The sequence below is a fragment of the Rattus norvegicus genome, chromosome 8 (genome assembly GCF_021556685.1).
Source record: "Rattus norvegicus strain SHRSP/BbbUtx chromosome 8, alternate assembly SHRSP_T2T, whole genome shotgun sequence".
NCBI classification, from domain to species: domain Eukaryota; kingdom Metazoa; phylum Chordata; class Mammalia; order Rodentia; family Muridae; genus Rattus; species Rattus norvegicus.
This window is the reverse complement of record NC_141541.1, coordinates 93,075,039-93,097,964: the sequence shown is the minus strand read 5'-3', so window position 1 is coordinate 93,097,964 and position 22,926 is coordinate 93,075,039.

Below are 22,926 nucleotides of genomic sequence, written 5' to 3'. Positions count from 1 at the left end.
AATATGGCTTCTCTTAGCTTCTGACTGAATTGTTCTGCTTAGCCTTATGCTAACTTTGGCAGTCTGTTTTAATCTCCTGACTCTTTCTCATTCTCCAGCTTGTTCTGTTTTCACCTGTGTCTAGCTTGTTCTCTCTGCAAACTGTCTCTGTAAAACGGACCCTGTAAAACTGACACATGCACGTGCATGTTTCCCGTACGCGCACGCGCGCGCACACACACACACACACACACACACACACACACCTCTAAGTCTACCTTGTTCTCTCTTATTGTGCTGTTCTCATGAGAGTTGGGCACATCCTGTCTCTGATTCATTCTGTTGAATCTTTCTCTAATTCATCACTTTGCTTTCAATTAGATATCACATTCAAAAATGGCTGCTTCCTTCTACACACTAACCTTACTTTAATTCTTAGGGATTAAAGGTGTGTGCTAAGGCCCTGTCTGTAGTCCAGACAGCTTATGGTGTAATACAGAGCACACTTCTGTAACTTACCTTTCTCAACTATAATGCAGGAAAGAGCGAATTAATCATAAATCAATTGAGACAGTCATCTGAGAAATGTGTGTCATTAACAGAACTAAATATGTCCAACATTGTGTCTGTTGATCTTTATGAATGGGGAACATATGTCTAGAAAAACTCTAAATGATATAAAAGGGAAGGAAAATATTTATCTTTTGCTCCCGGATGAATGAACTAAAATAATGTGTTTTAAAGTAAAAATTATTGCTTGCAATATCCTTGCCTAAACAGATTCTCCATCCTCTTACAGAGTATAGGACAGCACATTCTTCTAGAAGACCACTGAGAAGGCTGGTATTGACGAGATTCCCATACGGAAATCTTAGTTCATGAATGCTCAGTTACAGATTTAATGTCCAAGTGTGACTTTCAGCTGGACACATGTTATCTCCTCTACTGATAATGAAAGAGAACCTGACAGATGAAAACGTGTCATTTAGCAGGTTATGGTGCTTTTAATACATAATGAAACCCAATTGCCTAAAGCGGAAGCCTGGAAGACATCTCACTGTCCTGCCTTTCCTCATCATTCTTCTCCTATAGATGCTGGAGCCCTGTCTACAACTTTAAGGCCTGGCCTCTTCCCATCAGGGCAGCATCACTGAGCCTCCCTGCCACCTCCGTTCTTGCTCCATCCATTCTACACTTTATCTTCCTGCACAGCAAGTGCTCTGGAGCACAAATATTGTCATCTCACTCCTTCTTGGAACCCTCCAGTTATTATTTAGCTTTGCCTGGCCAATGTTCTAGTCTGTCCACTCTGTAAACTACACCCACAATCTGAAGTTTCTTCCAGTTATTATAGATACCTTGCATCTCAAAAGTTACTGCTCTTTATGCAATGTCCTTCTCTTCACTGCTATTTACCTTCCCGCTACTGCTCCTCCTTCAGTACTCTCCTCAGAGAGCTCTCTCTTGCCAAATAGTTCAGGTTCACTTTTTTATTCTAAGTGGCCTCCTTTTCAAAGTTCTCTAAAAGTGCCATGCCTTTAATACATCATTTGTAACACAATTCCCCAAGGCTATGTGGAAGCAAGATCTTACTACTGATGGATTCTCATATCTTATTATAAATGGTGCACAGTAGGCACACAAAAATATTGTGAAATTTAACTGAATAAACCAAGTAGAATATTTTACCAAGATTGATCTTAAGTAGTACTTACTAGAAAAATCAAACACCAAACAAAAGAATAGTAATGCAAAAAAATGAATGGTACTTCAAGCAATTGAGATTTCCCCTCCAATGTATTCTTGAACCAATGATCTAATTATGTACGTGTAATGACTGCCAATACAGCGTATCTATACAACTGAGGCCCTTTTCGGGAAAATATAACAAAAATGCTGACTTTACTTCAGAATCTACCACTGTTCCTAGTAACAGATGGCCTGACTTAGACCCAAACACAGACAGTTTAACAATGAAGTGTCTAAAATCACAGATGTGACAGAATAGAGTAGAAAAGGCCCATAAACCCTCCAACTTTAGCCCCACATTCCAAGCCCAGGTGCACCATTCCAGGGGAAGGCTGAGATCCAGTCCTGGCTCCCGCCAGCCCTTCATCCCAACATTCCTGAACCTCTTCCACCTACCCACCCTCCACTAAGTGCTTTCTAAGCTTTCCTTAAAAATGGCACCAAAGGGAATCCTTTCCAGACATGCTTCAAGGCAAATGTGAGATTGTGTTGGGGAGGAGGAGGAGGTCTTTCTTTTTCCTCAGTTTTGCCCTAATTCTTAAGAGTCTTTTCCCTGTTTTCCCCTTACGTACTAGATGGCATACTCAGGCACATTAAGTTTAAACTTATACATAACAACCATTTTTCTTCATCACTATCCAGTACCTGAGATCCTTAGCTCCCGTGTTTCAGAGACCACAACTGCTCAATTACACCCTCCAGTTAACGTACTCAGTTCCACTAAAGCACTCTCTCTGTCTTTTGTTGCCTAAGGAGCACACTAGACAGTTTTTTGTAATTCATAATACCCAGAATCCTTCTTTATACCTCAGCTATAAATTTCCATATTCTTTCTTGATCTAATAAATCTGTTCTTTGTTTTCTTTTATATTAAACATTCTGAAAGTATAATGAATGATTGTTTCCAGGAGAAAAAAATTCATGTGTTTCCACGTGTATGTGTGCAGGCCTAGTCACCCAAAGGACAGCCCTTCATCCCTAATGTTAGTGTTGCTAGGAGCCTCTGGAGCTTTACCACACAATCTATTTTTCAAAGTTCTCCAAAAGGGACTCACTAGCTGAGCCTTAATTGTCATGAGAATGAGTGTATCTGTGATGACTGTGTAGCAACGGAGAATGTAATCCCAGGATCCATCTAGTTTGGAAATCTTGTCAGCTTTGCTTAGTGTTAGTCAGTAACTGAGAATACTGAAATGCCTAACCTCATGAATAACTGATGCTGGGATTCTTAGATATGTTTTTATCAGCTTTATTGTCATTTCAAAGTATTTTTATTTTCCCTCATTTCAGAAAAAGATGGGTACTTCGATTCCTTCAAAAGTGAACATATACAACACGAAAAACAAGGTCATTTTGCACAGATGTTTCTTGCTTATTCATGGAGTTATGTCCTATTATGCCCTAATAATCCATTATTATTTGAAACTATTACAAGTTAAGACTACATTTTATGTGCTTAACATACAAGACAAAGTTTAGCCACATAGTACTGAATTCCTGTTGTGACTGCCAACACAGAGCAGCCTGCTTCTGCTAGCCAGCATTTGACAAGAGTGTCATCATACCACATATCACAAGACAAGGAAGTGATCGAAGAAAAAAATTCAAAGAATATTTCTCTCAAACGGTTATCATTTTTCAACTACTGTAAAATAAAAAAATCATAAAGTGTACCATCATTACCTGGAAACCATCTATAACTTTAATTAATTCCTTTATATCGCATGTTTAAGAGATGAATATCTAATAAACAGATTCTGAAGAGATTCTCAACATACTTGCATTTTTACCATTAATTCAAGATCGGGAAGAAAAACGGTTTTTTGCCATTAGTGACCAACCAATGAATCAAAGTTCAGATTCTATAGCAAAATCATAGTATCTCTCACTCAATAGAAATATATTCTTCTCTTCAGATATAAAATCTTTTACCAAGAAGTTTATATACAACCTGTATTTCCTAGGTACTTTTTTGAAAAATTGTGACTTTCACTTGTGGAAATATGAATGGAAGTAATTAGTATCATTCCCAGGTATAATCCAAGAAATTCTCCTAATGATATGCTCTTATTTGGTCCATTTTTTGTCATTGATACACTTAGAAAGGAAAAGACTCCAGAGTACCTTGGATTCTGTATATGAAAAGGTAAACACATTGGGCTCAGAAGCACTGAATAAAGGAAGAATAGTATAGTAATCTCACCGAATGTTATACAGTACAACAGAAATGTGCTAAGAATCCATGACAATTCATATTTGGATTTATTGATAAAGTTCCATGTGCAAATAAAATTTCTGAACACATAATTTATCATACTTATTTTATATTTTCCCGGGTAATCTCTGTTAAAAAAAAAAGGAATAATGTATTTTACATTATTTTGTAATAGTCTTCTTTCTATGTCAGGAGCTTTCAATTATAAACAAAACAAAAAACTGGTAGAATGCCATTCCCTTACGTAGGCACCACAGCCTCCCAGACTTGATTGACCTTCAGTATGTTGTCACCCCTACACTTGATCCACACCAGTGTTCTGTCATTTCCATTATCCTGCATAAATTTTGAAATTATAGTATTTAAAGCACTGTGTTCATTATTATTAGGATGATTTAAACAGATAAAGGTGTCCGTTAAGATTTCAGAAGCACATCTTCCTACTATGGCGTGGATGAGCATTCCTCAAAAGCACATGTGTTAAAACCTCAGACACTAGTGCATGCCGCTCTTGAGATCTGGTAGGGTTTTAAGGATGTAGTGCTTAAAGGAAGTAAGATGTGCCCTAGACAGGCGTGTGGCCAATCCTGCCCCTTCTCTATCTCATCTGCTACCTGGCCACAATGAGGTCAGCTGCCTTCTTTACTGCATCTTCCCACCATGCTGTGCTTCCTGGTCACAGGTTCAGAGCAGTGGGGCAACTAAGAAACAAAACTGTATTTTCAAGGTTGGTTACCTTGGGTACTTTTTACACCCACAGTATCTGGTCTAACATACTACCCAACACAGGAATGTAATCTTTGGGGAAGAAAAGATCCCAAGCAGATTGAGTCTTGAAAAATTCCATCTGCCCCCAAATTCTATAAAATCGACGACAGCACTGGTAACAAGCAACCAATGGTCACATTGTCTTCATCAGACACCTGATTTCTCCTTGACAGGTTAAGTCACCTCTCATGAATGACCTCAGCCTGAATCAGACTGGCTGATGGTCCACATCACTACACAGGTGTGACATCCTGACCAGTTTCACCTAACTTCATCAATTCTTAATGTCTGACTGGAAAGTTAAGTCTCTCCTAATGTCCGAGGCCAGGAGGAGTCCTTTTCATGTCAAATCTTTACTGCTTGTTCCCCTTTTCATCTTTCTTGCATAGATTTGTACTAAAAACCCTGAGAATAACATTAATGTTTGTTCTTCAGTAATGCCAGAAGTGAGGAGAGAAGATTTTTAAAGCCTTGAAGGCAAATAACGAAGATGACTCTATCCAATAAAGCTATCATTAGAAATAGAAAGTGAAATGAGGACATTTCAAGATAGGCACAATTGAGGTATTTCATGATCACTAAACCAGCACTTCAGAAGATGTGTTAAGAAATATTATAGCTAGGGAAAAAGATGGTCTGAATCATAAAAGCCCAGGAAAGAATAAATTCTGTTCTGAGAGAAACAGAACAACAGAGGAATGCTGGGAAGAAATCTGTCATGTCCAAAAATAAATCAGCAAAGACCAAATACTAAGAAGTGAAAAAACGAAGAACAAGCAAAGGCCAAACCAACCAGAGAAACAGCCAACCAAATGCTAAGGATTAATCATCATCTTTCAATAATCACCTTAAATGAAATGACTTCCAAGTACCAATAAAATACCAAGCACAGTGGTTGACGGGATTAAAAAGCTACATCTGTTGTTTTCAAGAAACAAGCCACACTACTTTTAAGGGGGAAAGTCCCACAAGACTAGATCTGGCAGCATACACCTTCAGTCACAGCACTCAGGACACAAAGGCGGGTCATTTTTTAATTCAAGGCCAACCTTTTCTACTTACCAAGGTCCAAGAAAACAGGAGCTACAAAATGAAACCCTGTCTTAAAAACAAGATAAAAAAGAAGAAAGATAAAGAAGATTGCTTTCTATGTCACATATAAAAAAGGTAATCAGTGATGAAAATACATAACAATTTAGATGTCCGCAGAGCTCTTCATAATAACTAATAAATATCACCAGCCTAGATGCCCATCAACACATAAGTAAGGGAAATGTGGTATATAAGAATAAAATTTAAATCATTGAAACAATATTAGGTGAAATAAGCCAGTTTCCAAAAAATGGATTTTTTTATGTTTTCTTCCACATGTGGTCTCTAGATTTATGTGTACATGTACATGGCATGTGTGTGTGCCTGTGCATGTGTGCCTGTGCATGTACCTGTGTGTGTACCAGTGTGCCTGTGTGTGTGTGTTTGTGTGTGTGTGTGTGTGTGTGTGTGTGTTTGAAAGAGGGATATAGGGGTTGGGGATTTAGCTCAGTGGTAGAGCGCTTGCCTAGGAAGCGCAAGGCCCTGGGTTCGGTCCCCAGCTCCGAAAAAAAAGAACCAAAAAAAAAAAAAGAATGAAAGAGGGATATAATAAGTTTGGAGGATGAGTTCTCAAGGTGGATGAGAATATAAAAATAGAGTAGTGGAATTATATGTGACATGAAAACTAGGGACGACTACTTCAGGGATGTAGAAGACAAAAGGAGACCATGTGACAATGAACTACAGAAGTGAAGTACAAGGAAAGTATACCATTATACACACACACACACACACACACACACACACATACATATATTAGATGTTAGATGTTATGTGTTATGTTGTATGTTGTGTGCTGTTTGACATGTGATGTGTTATATGTTATGTGTTATATATTATACATTATGTTATATGTTATATACTATGCTATGTACTATATATTATGAATCATATATTATATTTTATTATATATCAATTATATAACTATACAATGTATAACTATATAATAATATATAATATAATTATATAACTATAATTAATATATAATATGTGTTACATAACATGTGGCATATATATTCTTATGTAATATGGATATGAATGTGCCATAATTATATTTATCACTTTGTATCCTAACTTAAAAATAAAATTCTGCATATTTAAATAAAGAATTCTAAACTTCTAGAATACTTTCAAAAAATACATGCACATTCTTGGAAATGCTATTTTATACAAGTAATACACCCGAGGATGCTCACTGCAGATTTTTATGATGAGAATGCGCATATCGGCACATGATTTACAGGCATACTAAAGCAAGTTTTAAAGATATGACTCCTAAATTTCTAGGAGCCAGGCATGTGCCCATTGCTAAGGCAGAAAGATCATAAGGGGAGATCAGCCTGGGTACATAAGACATGGGATGAAAAGCCAATTTGTAAGCAGAAGAAGGTGAGGATGGAGGAGTAAAAGGCCAGGAGGAAGAAGTCTCTGGACGTATGTTGACTGAAAGGTCATTGCGTGTCTGAAAATAAAGTCATTTGCACAATTTTGTTGCTTAAACTGTAATTTTGCTTTTAATTTATATCTCTTCTTACTACCATTTAAAAAATAACTCTGTGCCATCCTGTTGCCTCTGTGGTTGGTCTTGGTAAGGTTTTATCAGTCTTGGAGAGTGTGTACTAAAAACAGTTCTTATCTTTTATTGCTCGTTCATGATTGCCTCTGCAAGTTATATTTCATTAAACATTTTAATGTGAGAAAAAATATTAGAGAGCCTAGTAACTCTTGATTTAGCAATGTAATTTATTACTCAGTTTCATAAAGCAATTAACATATACTTACTTAATTTAACCTTAATACTTTTTGTCTCATTTTGTATAATTTTATAAACATCTGCTATTATGGAGAAATAATTACAGAAACTAAATCACTGAATTAAAATTTGTCCTTGAACTCATGATTCTAAATGACTGCTTTATGGTTCTGATTGTTGTTACTGTTTCTTGTTGTTTGGATTAGTGTAAATTTTACTTCACATTGCTCTTCTGATTTGCACATCTTCATAGTACACTATATACTTATGATCATTTCAGCCAGCCCTGCTTTTAATCTGTAATGTTACTCCTAATTTTCACTATGTTGGAAACTAAATAATCAATTTGCTTCACCATCATAAACAGTATATCAAAAAGATATATGAGCAAATCTGGCAGTTTCTGCCTGCACCCAGAGCTGCTGACCCGGTGCCAGAGCTCTCTGTATGCAGATCCTGTGGGTAGAAAGCAGGACTCTCAGAAGTGCAGACAATCCTGAGAGCAAGGTGAGACCATCACTTCTGCACATATTCCTAGCCCAGGAGGAACCTGCCAAGAGCCCACTAGACACAGGAATCTAGGAGCAGTCTGGGACAGGATACTTCCGTTTTCTGCTTGTGCTAAGAGCTGACCCTGTGACACAGCTCTCTGTACCCAGATTCCCTCCCCAACACCCCCACATCCGCAGAGAAGGCCAGTCTCCAGGAGCACGGAAACACCTAAGAGCACAGGTAAGACCACTTCTGCTCCAAGGGATCTGCCTGGAGCCCTCAGGACACAATCCGAGACAGGATCCTTCCAGTTTCCACCTGCGCCTGGAGCTGACTCTGACACAGCTCTCTGTACCCAGATCCTGCTGGGAGAAAGCCAGTCTCCAGGAGTGCTGACACACAGGCTTACAGGAGGGTTAAGCCACTGTCAAAGACAGCAAGACCAACTAACACCAGAGATAAGCAGATGGTGAGAGACAAGGGCAAAAATCTAAGCAACAGAAACCAAGACCACTTGGCATCATCGGAATCCAGTTCTCCCACCACAGCAAGTCCTGGATATCCAAACACACTGAAAAAAATAAACAAAAACAAGATTTTGATTTGAAATCACAAGTCATGATGATATTAAAGGTCTTTAAGAAGGACATAAATCATTCCCTTAAATAAATACAGGACAACACAGGTCAACAGGTAGAAACCCTTAAAGAGAAAACACAAAAATCCCTTAAACAATTACAGAAGAACACACCAAACAGATAAAGGAATTGAACAAAACCATCCAGGATTTAAAAATGTAAATAGAAACAATGAAGAAATCAGAAAGGGAGACAACCCTGGGGATAGAAAACCTAGGAAAGAGATCAGGAGTCATAGATACAAGTATCACCAACAGAATACAAGAGATAGAAGAGAGAATCTCAGGGGCAGAAGATACCATAGAAAATATTGACACAACTGTTAAAGAAAATTTAAAATGTAAAAAGCTCCTAACCCAAAACATCCAGGAAAGCCAGGACACAATGAGAAGTTCAAACCTAAGGATAATAGGTATAGAAGATAGCAAAGACTCCCAACTTAAAGGGCCAGTAAATATCTTCAACAAAATTATAGAAAAAAACTTCAGTAACCTAAAGAAAGAGATGACTAAAAGCATAGAAGAAGCCCACAGAACTCCAAATAGATTGGGCCAGAAAAGAAATTCCTCCAGTCACATAATAGTCAAAACACCAAATGCACAAAACAAAGAAAGAATAATAAAGCAGTAAGAGGAAAAAGGTGCAAGTAACACATAAAGGTAGACCTATCAGAATCACACCAGATGTCTCACCAGTAACTATGAAAGCCAGAAGATCCTGGGCAGATGTCATATGGACCATAAGAGAACACAAATGCCAGTCCAGGCTAGTATAGCCAGCAAAACTAACTCTCATTACCATAGATGGAGACACCAAGATATTTCATGACAAAACCAAATTTACACAGTATCTTTCTACAAATCTATCCCTACAAAGAATAATAGATGGAAACCTCCAACACAAGGAGGAAAACGACACCCTAAAAAAAGCAAAAATAATCTAATTACAACAACCCAAAAAAAAAGATAGACAAAAACATAATTCCACCTCTAACAACAAAAATAACAGGAAACAACAATCATTGGTCCCTAATATCTCTCAACATCAATGGATTCAACTCCCCAGTAAGAAGGCATAGACTAACAGATTGGATATGTAAAGAGGACCCAGGATTTTGCTGCATACTGAAAACACACCTCAGTGATAAAGACAGACACTACCTCAGAGTAACATGCTGGAAAACAATTTTCCAAGCAAATAGTCCCAAGAAACAAGCTGGAGTAGTCATTCTAATACCAAATAAAATCGACTTTCAACCAAAAGTTATCAAGAAAGATAAAGATGGAAACTTCATATTCAACAAAGGAACAATCCACAAAGATGAACTCTCAATCCTGAGTATCTATGCTCCAAATGCAAGGGCACACACATTCATTATAGAAACCTTACTAAAGTTCAAAACACACATTGCACCTCACACAATAATAGTGGGAGATTTCAACACCCCACTCTCATCAATGGACAGATCATGGAAACAGAAATTAAACAGAGACACAAAGAAATAATAGAAGTTATGAAACAAATGGTTTAACAGATACTTACAGAATATCATCATAAAACAAAAGAATATACCTTCTTCTCAGCACCTCATGGTACCTTCTCCAAAACTGATCATAAAATCTGTCACAAATCAGGCCTCACCAGATACAAGAGAATTGAAATAATACCATGCACTAAGACTAGTCCTCAATAACAATAAAAACGACAGAAAGTCCACATACACATGGAAGCTAAACAGTGCTCTCCTCAATGATAACCTAGTAAAGGAAGAAAGAAAGAAATTAAAGACCTTTTGAATTTAATGAAAATGAAGGCACAACATACCCAAACTTACAGGACACAATGAAAGCAGTGCTAAGAAGAATAGTCATAGCTCTGAGTGCCTACAAAAAGAAACTGGAGAAAGCATGTAGTAGCACCTTGACAGTACACTTAAAAGCTCTAGAACAAAAAGAAGCAAACACACCCAAGAGGAGTACATGGCAGGAAATAATCAAACTCAGGGCTGAAATCAACCAAGTAGAAACATAAAGGACTGTACAAAGAATTAACAAGACCAGGAGTTGTTTTTCTCAGAAAATCAACAAGATAGATAAAGCCAAAGCAAGACTAACCAGAGGGCACAGAGAGAGTATTCAAATTAACAAAATCAGAAATGAAAGGGGGCAAAACAACAGAATCTGAGGAAATTCAAAAAATTATCAGATCCTACTACAAAAGCCCATACTCAGCAAAACTGGAATATCTGGATGAAATAGACAATTTTCTAGACAGATACCAGTACCAAAGTTAAATCAGGATCAGATAAATCATCTAAACAGTCCCATAACTCCTAAAGAAATAGAAGCAGTCATTAAAAGTCTCCCAACCAAAAAGAGCCCAGGACCAGACGGGTTTAGTGCCAAATTCTATCAGACCTTCATAGAAGACCTAATACCAATACTATCCAAACTATTCCACAAAATAGAAACAGAAGGAACACTACACAATTCCTTCTATGAAGCCACAAGTATGCTTATAACTAAACCACACAAAGACCCAAAAAAGAAAGAGAATTTCAGACCAATTTCCCTTATGAATATCGATGCAAAAATACTCAATAAAACTCTCACAAACCAAATCCAAGAACACATCAAAACGATCATCCATTATGATCAAGTAGGCTCCATCCCTGGAATGCAGGGATGGTTCAATATATGGAAATCCATCCATGTAATCTACTGTATAAACAAACTCAAAGAAAATAACCACATAATCATTTCATTAGATGCTGAGAAAGCATTTGACAAAATTAAACACTCATTCATGATAAATGTCCTGGAAAGATCAGGAATTCAAGGCCCATACCTAAACATAGTTAAAGCAATATACACCAAACCAATAGCCGAAATCAAACTAAATGGAGAGAAACTTGAAGCAATCCCACTAAAATCACAGACTAGACCAGACTGCCCACTCTCTCCCTACTTATTCAATATAGTTCTCAAAGTCCTAGCCAGAGCAATCAGAAAACAAAAGGGGATCAAAGGGATACAAATTGGAAAGGAAGAAGTCAAAGTATCACTATTTGTAGATGATATGATAATATACTTAAGTGACCCCAAAAACTCCACCAGAGAACTCCTACAACTGATAACTTCAGCAAAGTGACCAGATTTAAAATTAAGTCAAACAAATCAGTAGCCTTCCTTTACTCAAACGATAAACAGGTTCAGAAAGAAATTAGGAAAGCGACACCCTTCACAATAGTCACAAATAGTATAAAATACTTTGGTATGACTCTAACCAAGCAAGTGAAAGATCTGTATGACAAGATCTCCAAGTCTCTGAAGAAAGAAATTGAAGAAGATCTCAGAAGATGGAAAGATCTCCCATGCTCACAGATTGAGAGAATTAATATAATAAAAATGGCCATATTGCCAAAAGCAATCTTCAGATTCAATGAATCCCCATCCAAATTCCAACTCAAGTCTTCGTGTAGAATAACAAAAAATCCAAGATAGCGAAAACTATAATTAACAATAAGAGAATTTTTGGGGTAATCACCATCCCTAAACAGAAGCAGTATTACAGAGCAATAGTGGTTAAAACTGTACGGTATTGGCACAGAGACAGGCAGATAGATCAGTGGAATAGAATTGAAGACCCAGAAATGAACCCACACACCTATGGTCATTTGATCTTTGACAAAGGAGCTAAAACAATCTACTGGGAAAAGGATAGCATTTTCAACAAATGGTGCTGGTGCAACTGGGGGTCAGCATGTAGAAGAATGCAAATTGACCCATTTTTATAGCCCTGTACAAAGTTTAAGTCCAAGTGGACCAAGGACCTCCACATAAAACCAGATACACTCAAACTAATAGAAGAGAACATGGGGAAGAGTCTCAAACACATGGGCACTGGGGAAATTTTTCTAAACAGAACACCAGTGGATTGTGCTCTAAGATCAAGAATCCTAAAAATTGCAAAGTTTCCATAAGCCAAAGGACACTGTCATTAGGACAAAATGGCAACCAAAAGATTGGGAAAAGATCTTTACCAATCCTACATCCTATAGAAGGTTAATATCCAATATATGCAAAGAACTCAAGATATTAGACTCCAGAGAACAAAATAGCTCTATTTAAAAATAGGGTACAGAACTAAACAAAGAATTCTCAGCTGAGGAATATTGAATATCTAAGAAATATCTAAAGAAATGTTCAATATCCTTAGTCATCATGGAAATGCAAATCAAAACAATCCTGAGATTCCACCAGTCAAAATGGCTAAGATCAAATACTCAGGTAACAGCAGATGCTGGTGAGGATGTTAGGATAAAGGAAAGCTCCATTGTTGGTGGATTGTAAGCTGATAGAGTCACTCTGGTAATCAGTCTGGAGGTTACTCAGAAAATTGGAAATGGTACTACCTGAGGACCCAGCTATACCACTCCATATACCCAAAAGTTGCTCCAACATATAGCAAGGACACATGCTCTACTATGTTCATAGCAGACTTGTTTATAATAGCCAGAAGGTAGAAAGAACCCAGATGCTCTTCAAGAAGGAATGGAAACAGAGAATGTGGGATATCTACACATTGGAGTACTGCTCCGCTATTAAAAACAATGACTTCATGAAATTCATAGGCAAATGGATGGAACTAGAAAATATCATCCTGAATGAGGTATCCCAGTCACAAAAAAACCATACATAGTATGCACTCGTTGATAAGTGGATATTAGCCCAAAAGCTCAAATTACCCAAGATACAGTCCTCACACCACATGAAGCTCAAGAAGAAGGACAACCAACGTGCAGATGCTCCAGTTCTTAAAAGGGGAAATATAAACATTCATAAGAAGAGGTATGGAGACAAAGTTTGTAGCAGAGACTGAAAGAATGACTATTCTGGGCCTGACCCACCTTGGGATCCCGCCCATATACATACAGCCACCAAACGTAGACAAATTGATGAAGCCAAGAAGTGCTTGCTCACAGAAGCCTGATAGAGCCATCTCCTGAGAGGAGACACCAGTCGTTGGCCAGAGAACTTTCTGGAACTGTCAAGGAAATCCTGGGTACTGCACAGTCTGTAGGCTGCAATGTGGATGGCCGCCACCTCATGACATCATAGATTACATCAACAGTGGTGCCGCGGAGTGCCCAGCTAGTTAAGAAGCAACAAGCAAATATTTCAATAAAAGACTATCTGATTTAAAAAAAAGAAATGAAAATATTCCTTGAAATATTTAACAATGCATTTCATATTTTAATACTTCCTAGAGAAATTTTTTTTCAGTGTAGAAAAGCAGCTTTACTTCCTACCGTGTGTAAAATGATAGCCTTTGAAAATGTTTTCTTTATGGCAGCTGGAGATAGATACAGCTCATTTCAAAACATTGTTAGTGTGGATTGTATCTATTTTGATTGGTAATATGTAAAAATAGGTAAGTCAACAGAATTCAGTTATTGAAAAAATAATCTTATATCATAGGTCAAAAAAACTTGTAACAAAAAATTTTTCAATGGCTTCAAGTCTCAATTTGAACTCCACCTGACTCCAAATTCATGAAGACACAAAGTTGCAGTATAATCCAGCTTGAAAACAAATCTAAAATCTCCTGTATGCTTTGCTTTGATTTCTGCATACTTAACCATATATTTTTTTACAAAACACAGACAAAAAAAAAACAATGATCAAAGAGAGACAGAGTGGATAACTAAATAAGCAGATATTTTTAAAGATGGCAAGTTTCGATCCTTAGTTAATTGGAGTACTGAATAGAACTCGAGAAGGTAAATTTTACTCTCCCTCTCAGAAAGTGAGACAGTCCAACATTTATTCAAAACTTAATTAAATCTATCACCCATGTTCATACCATCATAATTCAACCACCTAACATCTAACTTAATGTCATACTCCAAAATATGCATGGTCCCAATGGATGGTGGTTCTGAAAACTACTTAAAGGAGTATATGCAATCAGACAAGTAAATCCTAGTAAGTCTTAGGGATATGATGCCCTGTCTTTGTTGTCTACTGGGAGGGAACAACAGCAGGCATGACAAATTGATAGTAAAGCATAAAGGGGTCCCAAGTGAGATGGGTGGGAGCGCTTGTGATCAGACATGCCCCAACCAGGAAAGCTATACAACCACTTCTACCAAGACAGCTGTCAGAATACCCCCTCGCATAGATCTCCTGATAAGGTGCCACGTGGAACCTGTGACCCAGATCATTGGTACCTATCATCAGTAAATGTGATATCTCACCCTTAACCCTGAGCTAGACATTCCCATTAGTGTCAAGGAAAAGCAAAAGGAGGAGAGGAAGAAAGTAGGAGAGGGAGGGAAACAGCTGAATGGTTGAAGAGGAAGATATATTCACTACAGAAGCAAAGGAAGGGGAATATCCCTGGTTCCTTTCAAGTTATCAATCCTAATCTAAGAGCTGTCATGGGCAGTATATAATTTTCTGTTTTGCCCTCATGAAAAAACACTTTGTTTGGCCAGGGTACATTTCTAACTTCAACTCATGATTAGCCTATCCTGCCATAACTGTTTCCAAGAGCAAGCACTCTGACATGTTGAACTTCCAGACTATCTCTGCAATTTTGAGTCACAATGACAAGAATGAGTAAAATGTTTGATAAACTAGAACAATAATCTTACCTTAGGGGTGTCTTGTCAATTGGTAACTGCTGATATTAGGTTCCAAAGGGTGCCTTTGGAGAGGTACCAGATTCTCCGTGACCTTGAGCAGAGACCTGTAGACAAAAGCAATCAAATAAGAGATACACTTCAGACTTTGGAAACTGGATGAACCGCAAAAGATATTTGGCAGCCCAGTGCCACTGGAGGGTAGGGACTGTAGTACTCTGGGGGCTCATTTGCACTGTGTGGGCTCTTCTGCTAATGCTAATGTCACATACAGTCCTATATATAACATCCTGTGTCTCTACCCAAGGATGTGTCTCCTAGTAATATGATAAGCCATTGCTCATCTCTTAAGACAGCATCTCAGCACCTCTACCAACGTGCTGACTAAAATGGTCTCAGCCAGGAGATTGTTACCTTCCTCTTTTGAATTTGATTTTTCCATGTACCAACTCTGTAAGGCTTGAGTAAGACCTTCTGATCTGCATAGTGGTCCACCCTAATTTTCTGGGTCTTTTTTCCACTGCCATAACTCAATATATGGGCAATACAAATTTATTTCTAGAGTACTTCTCAATTTAAGTTTGGAAGGTTGCCTAAGAACCCTGTTTGTGTATTTCCATCTGTGCAAGCTATAGTGGTCCATCTGTGTTTGAGATATTTAGTTCCTTTCCAGCTTACCCTTCAATACCTAGGTAAACAAATTCAACTCTCTTTTCATTCAGCTATCACTCATCATTTTAGAAGGTGAAAATATTAATTCCCGTCCTCTAAACTGCAGGCCATAATGAGTGCTCATATTTCTTCATTATCTTTAATATCCAACTGTCAGAATAGAATAATCAGGGATAATTCTTCTTTCTGGAGATTTCCTGAAATAGATTGGGCTGCTGTCCACTGCCTGTAACTAGTGATAAGAGAGCCCCTGACTATGAACTTTACACAGCATACCTTTGCTCTTTACTATGTCATTATCTCTTCCCATCTCACCCCTGTGCTCTCCTCTGATGGACAGTTTGATGTTGCTTCCCGGTACCATGAATTCCCTGCTCGGCCTTCTGTGTATTCTCCTTGTATTTCAGCTTTAGTAAGATCTGTTGACTCATCTAACTTCATTTGCCTGTTTCCCTGACATGTGGTGGTGTTTACTGACAAATATGTCATCACGATGCTTCTTTTTTGATATTCTATCTTTAATTTTTTTCCTGTTTATCTTTTTTCACTTTGCCTTCACTCCTGAAATTTCCCAAATCTTCGTGAATAATGTTCAAGTTTTCTACTACATCATTCAATAGGTACAATATAATGGGTACAATTGTTTTTTAATTTCCCCTGGAAATTCAACTATCTAGATCCTCTCTATGTGCAGTTGGTTTAATGATTTCTTGAGCATGCTAACTGTGGCATCCTTTTGATTATAATTCTATTTAATTCACATAATTATTTCTAGAGACAGGAGAGACTGATTCATATCCTGTTTACGAAGGGACTTGGCTCTTCTGATTTCTTTCTTTCATGAGACGTTCTGTTCAATTAATCTACTCAGGAGGTAGGCTAGTACATAGCTCTGTGTTTCTCTGATCTCCTCCAACTCATTGAAAGCTTCACGTTATTCTGGACACAGATTGCTAAGTCTTTTGCTTGGGCTAGGATGCACAAGATAGTGGAAGTCTCACTATGTGTGTGGCCTGGCCATCAATAATTCCTTTGTACCTGCACCTCATGTAGATCTCTCCTCTCTACTCTTCCCTAACTCTCCCCAGAACTACAGTACTGGTTTTGGTACTTAGCATTAGCACTGCTTTATCATGCTAGAGTATTGCTGGTTATCTTGATATAGCTTTTCTTTAAAGACATACCTATGGCCCTGAGCCAGAAAAACAGGATTTTCTCTATAATTCTGCCCTCCCTGGCTCAAGATGGCTGCACTTTATTTCATGGCTGTGATAGGTGATATGTGAATATGTGTGCTATCTTTCTCTTGATGAGGATTTCTGCTTTGTGTCTGATAGAGTTCAGAGTCCTCAGTGCAAGAGTCTTTCTGCCTCCCATCCACTTTGGCGTGCAGACAGTATTTGCTCCTATTTATCCATAGACCTGCGGGACTTTAACTGAGCTCAAGGAAACAATGAATGGGCATCTGTACCTCAGAGTCACAAATCCCCCCAACTCTTTCTTAGAAGAACATCTTAGAGTCTAATGTAAAGTACTTACAGGTAATAATGGTCCCCATTCAGTCTATGGCCCACAGTTACTTTAAACTATCAACTTTTTTCACACTCCACTTTTAACAGTTTTCCAAAATCTTCACTATATTCCTCTTATCCACTTTTGTAATGCCAAGTATGGAAAAATTTTATTTCTCATGGAAGCGTTAGATAATCTTGATAACTCTGAATATGCAATTGCCTTGAAACTTCAGTTCTCTGATAGGCAGAAGGAAACGGAAAGTGCACAGATCCTATGACCCTTTTCATTGTGGCGGGGTGTACTCATGTAGTTCTCTATGTCTTAAGCAGAGAACTTCCACAGCCTAGTTTTTCATTGTGGAAATGTTTTTAAAGATAAATGATAATTTTAATAAGGTATATCTTTTATTTGAAAAGATATACCTATTATGCTGATGATCTTAAAATCTCTTTTGCACTAAAGCACAATGCTTCCGTTATGAGGAAATATGCACTTATAGCATTCATTATAATATTTATAAATGAAATTTAATGTGCAGAATCAACTGTATCAAAATTAGACACAGTGTATCCTTTATATTACTATCTTTTTCTAGTCAGGATAAAGTTGGTACAGCTCACCAATTCTTTTATTTTCATAAATAAAAATTTTTCATTTTGTGTAAATTTGACTTTTTTTTGTTTCCAAATGAAAATAAGTCCTTGACCAGTAATTCTGGATGCGATCTGAGAATAAGAGACAGAGACAGAGAGACAGACAGAAATTATATTCTTATCAGAATGTCCTGAATATACAGCCTCATTAGACAATGTTTTCTGACTAACTCACTGGCAATCCATGCTGCACAGGTGCACACCTTTCTGACAGTCAAGATACATACTCTTCCCTTTGAATCTGTTCTTTCTTTTAGTTCCTACCAGATTATTTTGTCTTAGTATATACTGTGTCTCTTTAAGGAACACCTTAAATCTTTCATTTGAGGTCAGAACAATTACAAGATTAACTCCTTAAATATAGAAAGAAAATCTAAGTTAAAAAAAATGTTAAGACATAGAATGTTTTACGATGTGTCTTAATGCAAAAATGCCTATGAGTTTTTAGAGAGACAACAAAAATTACAAATTCAAACCAAAGAGTATTAAATAAAACAAACTACTTTCATTAGCACATTCCTGTAGACGTCACTAGGCCTTAAGACAAAACTTTCTAAGACACTTCTCACTAATATTTTCCTTCTCCATTCATCTGAACTTTGCTACCAATGGTCTATTGTGAACATTGCCAATCAGATATTCATATTACCCAGCTAAAATCAATAATCATGAAACTTTGTTTAGAAGAATATCAATATGAAATAAACATAAATTGCTTAGTGATTCTGAACCAGAGTTCAAAAATATTTGCTCATCTGATTGGCTTGGCTCTCCCTCCTCCTGGTCTCTGTCTTCTCCACCTCCTCAGGGCTTCACTGCCCTCTTCCATTTGCCACTCTGTTTACTCTTAATCCACTCTCTTCTGCTGCTTCCTTAAATACCTTTTTCAATCTTTCCTCTTGTCATTTACAGCACAATGTTCCTCGAGGACACTTTGATTTTCCCCTGCCCAAAGACTACATTCTTTGAAGCAGGCTTCATCATCCCCATCATTCCCATGCCAGCTTGGAATAGATATTTTTCTGCTTCCTGCCATTTTTTAAATACATATTCTGGATCCTCGGGGCTCAAATTTGTATTATGAATGTAGAGGACAGAGCATCTAATATTCATGGATATAAATTACTTTGTCTCCCAACACTTACCCTACAGTTGTAGAAGAGCAATTGAAAGAAAAGTAACATTGGATGATAAAGAACTGAAAAAAAGACATGTTCTCTCTCATCTACCAAGCTGCACAAATTTGCCATAAATTCTGGCTACTCTGAATGCCAATTACCTCAGCTGTAAACTGTATTAACAATGTTTCCAGTATTGTAAAAATTTAGAAAGATCTGTGTGTGCCCCATAGAATATTTTATCTGGACTCATGAGAACAAACACATGTATGTTTCTTTAAATAATTATTTCTCTTTCCTTTACATTCTTCCCACGTTGAAACTGTGTTTTGTGTACGGGTCTTCAAATAAGCAGAATCAGGCAAGGGTATGCCAAAAAGATGAGTAATGCTCTGTATAGCTTATCCCTGACATACAGTTCATCAACTCTTATCATTTAGACAGAGAGTTAACTTCTAAATCTTCCCCAACTAGGGGCTTATGAAGCCTTAAACTAAGGAGACACAAAATCTAACAGCGAGCCTTGAAACAAGACTGGAGATTTCCCAGAAACCTAAATATACTTTCAGAACGATGAATCATCCCAACTCACCATGTTTATGTTGATGGGGAAAAATATGTTGTTCACAGGATAAGTGGTCCCTGAATGTTTACACCAATTCCATTTCTAATCAACCAAAGCTACCAGAGGAACCCACATGGTCTTTACAGGATACAAGAATAACAAGATGTTAAACATCTGCACAGGTGACTATTGCTATTGAGTTCTAGTTCCATAAATATGCAAGGATGGCCAACCTGCACTACTTGGTCAATCTCAAGCAGATTTTCTCAAAGGTTTAGATGCTCTGTAATTCTTTGGTTCAAAGACAAGTTGGTTGTGGCCAAGAGCTGATTAGTGGATGCCAGGATTTAGGGCTGAAAGAATGGTGGTTAGAAAGTGGTGGCTGGGGTGCATTTAGAGGAAGGGGTACATATATTTTGGTCTGATTTTGAGTGTGTGCATTTGTGCACATGTGCGCGCGCACACACACACACACACACACATATACATATATATATATATATATATATAATTTTTAGAATTGCACATTGAAATGATCAGTTAGTAGATGTTTGTTGGTTTTGTATCTCATTCAATTTTAGCAAAATGCACATTTTGAACTCCGAATGTGATTTGTTCTCCCCTCAGAAAATTCACATGTAGTTGTAACCTATCCCAAACACTTGCTATTGGTCCTATATTCTTTAAATTACAACCTGCCTTAATAGTTAATATCATCACAAAAACACAATACTTGCCAGGACATTTCTGTGTTCCTAAAAGTGGCAGGCAGAAACCTAAGAGAGGATTCTCATTTCTCACTTCTCATTCCAGCCATGTTTGTCAATTATGATAAACTGGCTTAATTGATGCCAACATACTGAATAACTTCTCCTAAAACAGGGTCGTCAGGCGTGACCTATGTGATGTCTCCAATGAGGAAAGGAAAAACTGTCTCAGAAGTGCTCGGTAGGATAAACAGAACAGGCAGCTCCTGTAGTCCCTTTGTCCTCACAGCCATGGTGATTAATGAAGGAGGGGACTAAAAATAACTGCACAGCAGATGGCAAGAGGCAAAGCAGCAGCACCTGGTTTTCTGCAATGCTTTCCCGAAATGCTAACCTGCACACAGCCTAACAAGAAGGGCCATCCTACGTCAATAGAGGCAGTGTTCAGAACATTCTCAATATTAAAGAGTAACATAATACAAATTGGTGACTTTTCCCTGGCTACTAAGATTTTAAATTACAGGAGCTCAGGAAATGCAACCAAAGGATGCAGTGTGTGTGTGTGTGTGTGTGTGTGTGTGTGTGTGTGTGTGTGTGACAGGATTATTCAGCTGCCCCCAACAGAGCACATCCCATGTGACCAGCGTATAATATCTCATCTTGGCATGACCCTACCATGCTAACCTTCACACAGCATGTGTGCACACTATCACGTGAAATGCTGCAACCTAGACACAGCATGAGATTTAATGAGATGTATGAAAACGGGTTTCTGTGAGAATGAGAACAGCTATTGAAAAACACAGGAAAAAAGACTTCTCCCCAGGACAAGAAAGGGCACAACTGTCAGAGGTTGTTGCAATGGGCTTGCTGTAATGAATAGCCCAAGTGTGGTCTCCTCTCATAGGCACTTTGCACCACTTGCCTGCTGTGTACATGGATTCTATGTGATCAAAAGAACCTTGTATTTTCAAGGGAAAGGAATATATGTAATGGATGTAGTGCCCTTTTATTAAAAGGTAGTTTGTTAATTCAGCAAACACTGAATTACATGCAAGCTTTGCGTGAGAGGTCATGACTAGGGACTGACTTATGAGATGCACCTAATTGTGCTCTTGCACAAGTGACCCACAGCTCAAGAGTAGGGTGAGGCTGAAATCCAGTCAAGCTCTATTTATAGAGATTTCTTCCAGACAACAGGCCTCCTTTACTCATGCGTCCACCTACTGCTGGTATCTATTTGCTTCTAGTCCCTTGAGTAAGAATGCCTTTTTCTAATTTACAAACACAATTTAATGTACGCTGAGACAAAAATGGAAATATGACAAAGAACTTAATTAAATTGGAAGAAAATAGAGGCCAGTGAAATAAAAAATAGACTAAAGTTGCATAGTGGAGTTTTTATGGTTCCTAAAGAGTAGATTCTAGACAGGCAAGATCGCATAGCTGGAGAGTGGTTCTTGAGGGTTATGAGCATTGGAGTCTACAGGACTCACATCATGATGCTACTGGCAAACTAGGTGTTGTACACAAAAATCGGTAAGGCACCAGTAAACAAATGTATGAGAGAGCAGGGGGGGGGGAAGTCACTGAACTGAACTCTCAGTACACGAGAAGAAAACATGTTTCCTTCCTAGAAGAAAAGAAAACTTTAACTAATCTTGATATTCCTATAGCCCAGATAGGGTGAAAAATTGAAAGTCCAAAAGGATCACTCAAATAAATTAAATATGTCAGACACTTCAAGAAAAACACTGTGCTTCCCACAATCAATATCAAGATAAAATAAATAACCAGGAAGCATTGGGTTCCCAAGACCTTAGCGAATGTAATACAAGCACACTGTGTGTTACACAAGAGGACCAGGCTGAGACCAGGCTGACACCCCTCATGAATCACTGTCTTAAACCTGTGTCAACGATCCATCTACCAGCAGTGATTATAGCTCTCTGGAGAGATGAAGCATCTTTGGTCCTGCCACATATAAGGCAAGTTGCCAGGAACACAGAAACATGGAGATCAGAAACCATCAGGAAACTTGGATGAAACAGGGGGAAAAATAACTTCATTTGCAATTCAGGGACCCAAGCCAATAGTTTAAGCTATACAACAGCCTTAAAACAACTGACAAGACAAAACCTTCAAATCTTTTAACCTTTTGAATCAAAATAACTCTGGGAAGAACTGTACATTCAACACCTGGAGACCATATGTTAAATAGTTATATATGTTCACATATATTATATGTTAAAACATATGTTCCATGCGAATACTATATGTGTATATATGTGTATATATACACACACATATATGTATATATTGTATATATGTATATAATACACACATGTATATATGTATAATTAT